This window comes from Phyllostomus discolor, chromosome 6 (genome assembly GCF_004126475.2).
Source record: "Phyllostomus discolor isolate MPI-MPIP mPhyDis1 chromosome 6, mPhyDis1.pri.v3, whole genome shotgun sequence".
NCBI lineage: Eukaryota > Metazoa > Chordata > Mammalia > Chiroptera > Phyllostomidae > Phyllostomus > Phyllostomus discolor.
The window spans coordinates 15,431,631-15,437,598 of NC_040908.2; positions in this window are offsets into that span (position 1 = coordinate 15,431,631).

Sequence of the window (5,968 nt, forward strand, 5' to 3'; positions counted from 1 at the left end):
GTGAGGCCGCATGAGATCACGTCAGGAAGGACTGAGAAGCGCTGGAGGCGGCGGCCCAGGTCGTCCCGGGGGAAGATGAAAAGCCTCCTGTCCCGGGCGCTGTGTCATCCCACAGGAAGTTCTCGGAAGAATGGAAACAGCAGGGTCAGCTGGGCTGACAGGGATCGCCTGGGGACAGCAGCCCCGCAGCTGCCCTTCAGGCCTCTGGTGCAGCCCCCCAGGTCCTGCCCGGGGTGCAGGGTCTCTCTAGGGAGGCCCACGCCTCCCCAGACAGAGGGCTGGGCAGTGTGCCTCCCCACTGGTGGTGGTGGGGGGGGGGGCAGGGCAGCTACTGGGCAGCTCCAGGAGGGTCCCTTGGAGACCCCGGAGGTCCCTTCCAGCTCGGACAGTCCCCAGTACCCCAAACCCTGATTCAGAACCACACGCCCCAGAATCCCGTCTGCTCTGAACAGTCACCACTGCGTGAGCTCCAAGAGTTCGTGACAAAGCAGGTTCATCCCAGGGACAGGGGTTGGAGCTTTGGGGCCCGAGCAGGGGACACGGCGGGGGACCTGGCCCCTGGCCCTGCCCCTCGCAAACGTGCTGTGTGGTCTGGACAAGGGCCTGCCCTCTCCTTGCCTCAGTTTCCTGTTGATAAAAACAGCAGCAGACACACCGATGGAGTAGGGGCTTTCAAAACCCCGGGAAAGACATGCAGGGGGTGGATGGAAGACCATCTTGCGTCTCGGCGAGGAGGGGAGTGTGCGGAGCACTCACAGAATCAGGCAGAGGTGGGGTGCAGGGGGCGGGGCAGGCAGAGGAGGGTGGAGCGGTCTTCGGGTGAAAATGCTAAAACCTCCATTAGTGGTTTTGCTCACAGCCTTAATCCGGAGAGAAATACCGCCTGATATCTGTGTAGTTTCAGTAAAACGCTCTCTCTCTCATGCTCTGTCTTTGAATGCCACTCACTCCACACCGGTGGCAGAGGCAGACGGGCGCTCCCAATTCACAGATGGGAACACGGAGGCTCAGAAGGACGGGCTGATCTGCTCCAGGACCCACGGGGAGCAAGGGGCAGGCCCGAGCCTCCACCCCAGGCCTCTCCCTGGGACACACTCCTTCAGAAAGTCCCGCTGGAACCAGTGCCAGGCAGGTCTGTCCCAGCGCTCGAGGGCCGAGATCACAGAGTCCTTTCCCTCCTCCCGAGGCCCCTCGCGGTGGGGGCCTGGCCCTTCGGGAGGAATCTTGGATGGCGAGTCCAGGGTGTGGCCAGCAGTGGGCGGGAGGTGCTGGAGGCTGCCGCCGGCGGGGCAGGGTGGGGCAGGGCGGGCACCGGGAACACCGTGACCTGGACAGCCTGACCTTGGGTAACTGAGCGAGGCCCACGGAGGCGGCAGTGGCAGGGAGGCCTCTGGCTGCCTGGGGGCTGCCTCCCAGAGGCCGGGGGCCTCCCTAGCCTGCCCTGCTGGGCGCCCTTTGGCCACTGCAGGGCAGCTTCCAGGAGGCGATGTTCTTCCTCCCTCCCAGCCGCTCTCCACCTGAAAGCCTGCTCAGGCCTGTCCTCCTCACAAAGCACAGTAGCAACTCCCTGGGGCAGAAAATGTCTCTTCTGAAAGCAAGACAAGAGTTTAATTAAGCCCTAAACGCAAAGTTGAGCCTGAAATTAGGGTGGTGAAGGGAGGGGGAGAAGGCAATCGAGGACAGGGGGGCTTCGGCCCAGCCCTGCCGCAGCTGAGCAAAACAACCCTGCGAGCAAACATTGCAGAGCCCGAGGGCTCGGTTACAAAACATGTCTGACCTAGAAAGGGGAGAATGCCTTGTTCCCTTCCCCTGAACTTGAGCTCTGAGTGGGCATCGGGGTCCTGGGGAATTTGGGAAGTGGAAAGGGGGACCCCAGGAAGTCTAGACAGGCTGCCTCTGGGACTCTCCAGAGCCTCTGGGGGGCTGCTGGGGGTCTCGCTGGGAGTGGAGCCGGGGAGGTGGGAACCCTCCCCACGCCAGAGGGCTGGCTGGGCTCCAGGTGTGCCAGTCAGACCTCATGCGCAGGTGTGCCAGCTCCTGCCTGGCTGGGGCTCCTGCCTAGCGCCCAGCTTGGCTTGCCCAGGTGGGCAAAGCTCGCTCTGCAACTCAAGGAGGAAGGCAGCAGCCAGCTCTGATGTGCCCACCTGTCTGGGCACCTGGTTTTAAAGGGACAAAACAGCTGAAACCAGCTTCACGAACGGCCGCAGGCATTTGGGCAGCTGGCAGCTCGGAGGGGGCACCGTGTTCAATCCCTCTCCCCAGGTCTCCCCAGGTCTCCCCAGGTAGCTGCTGGGAGTCAAACCACAGCCTCCGCCTTCACCTGGCAGTTGAGCCTCCTTTGCCCTGCAACTTGGGTTTGCACTTACTCTGCCAGGAACCGAAGGCAAGGAGGGACGGGCGGGCGGGCGTGTTGTTGCTTGTCGGGAGGCAGAGAGGCTGTTTCGACAGAGCCCCTGAGTGCGTGTAAAAGTGCACGCGTGTGGCTTTGAGGGAACAAGCTGGCCTGGCCCTCTGAGGGCCAGAAGCCGCTGGAGGTTCTTGGACTTGAAGGCACCATCCACTAAAGAGGTCGAAGCGGGAGCCTTCGCTGGTGGCTGTCGGAGGCGCCGCCAGGGTTCAGGCGGGACACGGGCTCCGTCTGCTCCCCCTGACGTGGGGCTCGTGCCTTGGCGGCTCCCCCTCCCCGAGGCAGATGGGAAATCCCGGGGCAGCTTCCTCAATGGTGGACCGAAGGTGGCACCAAGGCGTGGTGACCGGTAGGCAGGGGGCCGTAAGAGGCCCCCTCACCCGTCCCGCTGCCACGGCACGTGTGTCGCGGTTCTGGGGACCTGAAGTCCAAAGTGAAGGTGTGTGTCGGCAGGGCCTTTGCTCATTTCGGCGGCCGAGGCTCCTGAGGCACATCCCCCAACGTCTGCCTCCGCCTTCCCGCCGCCTTCTCCGCCGTGGGTGTGACCCTCTCTGCCTCACTCTTGGAAGGATGCTTGTCGATGAATTTAGGGTCCACCCAGGTGACCCGGCATGAACTTTTGGTGAGAGATCTTTATGACATCTGGAGAGACCCCTTTTCCAAGTAAGATCTCATTCACAGGTTCTGGGGGATGGGGAGGGGGACCTGCCTTTTTCAGGCCCACCAGACAACAACCTACACCACCCGACAGTCAGTCGGCTGGGGCTTGGATACCTCCAGAGGTGGGAAGCTCACTAGGTCTTGAGCTGGCTTGGTTCACGCCCAGATAGGTTTAATTATTTTAACGTTCTTACTTGGGTGGAGTTGAAGTTCTACTCAGAATGAAGCTCTGCCTACCCACTGGCCCTGGTTCTGGCCTACGGAGCCCATAAAACCATTTAAATAAATAAACTCTCTCTTCTCTCTACCCTCTGCCCTCGATTATAAAACGAGAAAAAAAGACGGGCCAGCCTAGTCCTGCTATCCGGATATGTACACCGGCCCTGGGGTCAGGAGACCTTGACTCTCCAGTGACTCTGTTTTCTTCCCAGAATGCCAGAGGGCGGGCTGAATCACCGCCTCCCCGGGACGCTTTTGGGAAATGCATCTTGCATGGGCGCATTAAAAGCTCGGAGGAGTCCTGAGTAGAGAGACCTCCTTAAGTCCGTATTTTCCAAACAGTGAGAACACCACCCTTTTCACGGACTTCCACCTCCTTTCCTCGCCCCACAGAACTTCTGGGCAGCTCTGGAAATGCAGCCCCCAGGATGGCTAGGCATCTTTTCCAGCCTCCACCGTCCGCTGAGGGCAAAGCAAACGGTGGAGTTCAGAGTCTTTGCGCCCCAGCTCCAGCTGTTGCTAAGCGTTTTGCTGGAGGTGACGAGTGACCCATTATGGAATGAGAGTCAAAAACGTGGAAGAGGAGAAGCCCCTCCCGCAGTCGCAGAAGGCCTGGGGGGGCGGGGCAGGGGGTATGGCCTCCTCCCAGGGGCCTGGGCCTCCCGGCCCTGCCTGGCACTGCAGACCCTCCCACTGCTGGTGGGAGGAAGCCGGCGTGGAAGGAGCATTTCTGCTGCCCTTTCCGGCAGGACCCCCGGGATCCAGACCTCACCCTGACCTCAGGCTCCCCCCCGCTCAGCCCTCCCTCATTAGCTAACAGCTACCTCTGAACCTGGCTCTTCCAGAGGTTTTTGCCGAAGATTTCAACTAAATCTCTTAACTTTGCCAGGAGAAAAAAAGTCTCGTAGTGGTTCATAGATCTTACAAAATGGGAGCAAGAATACGTGGATCTCACGAGGGAAAGACTGCGCTGGTGGGAGAGGGACAGACCCCGAACGGAGGCCATGTCTCAAGGGGAGAGCCCGGGAGGGGTCAGGGTGTGGACGTGGGCTCCAGCCTTGACCGAGAGAAAGACTGAAGCCTTGAAATGAGCATTACACAAGGTGAATGGCGTGCACTGAAGAGGCCACCATGTTTAGGCCCCGTCCCCAGCTGAGATTACACCTGGGCTGCCATCCTCTCCTGTCTATGAGACCCCCGGGAGGGCGCCCAGCTCAGATCCTCCCCGTGCATGACCTGTCAGTTTCCGGGGCGGTGCAGGCGCCCCGTGCTCTCAGACACGGCTGCCAGGCTGCTGGGTGCACAGGGCCCCGGGCAGCAGGCTCTGTGTGGGCTGCCTTCACACTGAGATTGTTTAATCCTCACAAGCTCTCAGATTCACGCGTGAACACGGTGAAGTTCAGGGTGGTTAAGTGTCTCACCAAAAGTCAAGAAGCAACGCAAGGAGCAGGACCACCCGGTCTGGCCCCCAGTCCCACCCCTCAGCTTTCGCTGTCACTCGGCAACACCCACAGCTTCCACCCCGACGGGGTGGGCAGTCTGCTCCTTGCGTCAGACCCGCGTCTGTCCTGCCCTCCCACGTGAGGGGGCTGGAGCTGCCCCCACCCAGCTGCAGGAGACGTCACCCGTCCCCCAGTATAGGCAGTGGTAGTCTTCCCGGGCTTGGGTGGGGAATGTTTGCCTTCTGTTAATGAAAAGAAATAGATGTGATAATAAATAAATGCCCAACCCAGTGCAGCGATCAGTGTCCCTAACAATAGGGCCCTGTGTTTGCTCTGGGCTGTACTCGCTGCTCGGGAGCCCTGGGGCACGCCATCCAGGGAGGGGCCCCAGGCGCACTTACCGGGAGAAAGGCAACAAGCCTTCCTGCCTTAAGCTCCCAGGATTCACCGGGGAAGTGAGGTGCTTCCAGGCCTACCTCGGGTACTCCCAACGGGGCTCTGGGGCTGTGGAAGTGGTGCCCCGCACTTGGCCTCAGGACACTGGAGCCTGGTCCCCCTGCGCCTCTGCCACCCAAGGCAAGCCCATTTCCCTCTGTGAGCCTCAGTTTCCTCATCTGTATGCGGGGCTGAAGCAAAGAATCGCCTGCGCTCCTTCCTGCTCGGGAAAGCCAGGCCCCTCTGCAGCCATCCGCTCTGTGCTTTCAGCACACGGCCCTCGCTGGTGGGAGCCAATCCCGGAGCTCCAAGACCCCAAGGTCTTCCTCCGGGGAGCGGCCAGACCTGCGTTCCAGCCTCGGCTTCCCCGCCCCTTCCCTCCCATCTTCTCCAGCTCTCGTGTGTAGGAATGCCCCGGCGTGTGAGACATTTTCGGAAACACTTTCCCATTTGAGCCCGTGAGACAGGGCAGGGAAGGCGTGCAGCGCATTCAGCATGAACCACACAGGCCAGGGCCTTCCCTGCTGCTTCACTGACCCTTCCCCACCGCTACGGAAATCCTCCCGGGAGCGGGAGTGGGACGGAGCGCGAGGAACAGCTGAGGAGGGAGAGTTAGGTCAGTGCGTCTGGTCTGCGCACAACCCTCCCCCGGCCTCACCAGGGAGGAAAGTGAACCTCGAAGGGATTCAGCGAAGGCCCAGGTCCCTGGCTCTCAGGCAGCAGAACCGGGGTGGGGGTGGGGGCCCCAGGGACCCAGGTCTCTCTGACCCAAGGCCACAGCCCTTCCTGTGCATCAAGCTATGCC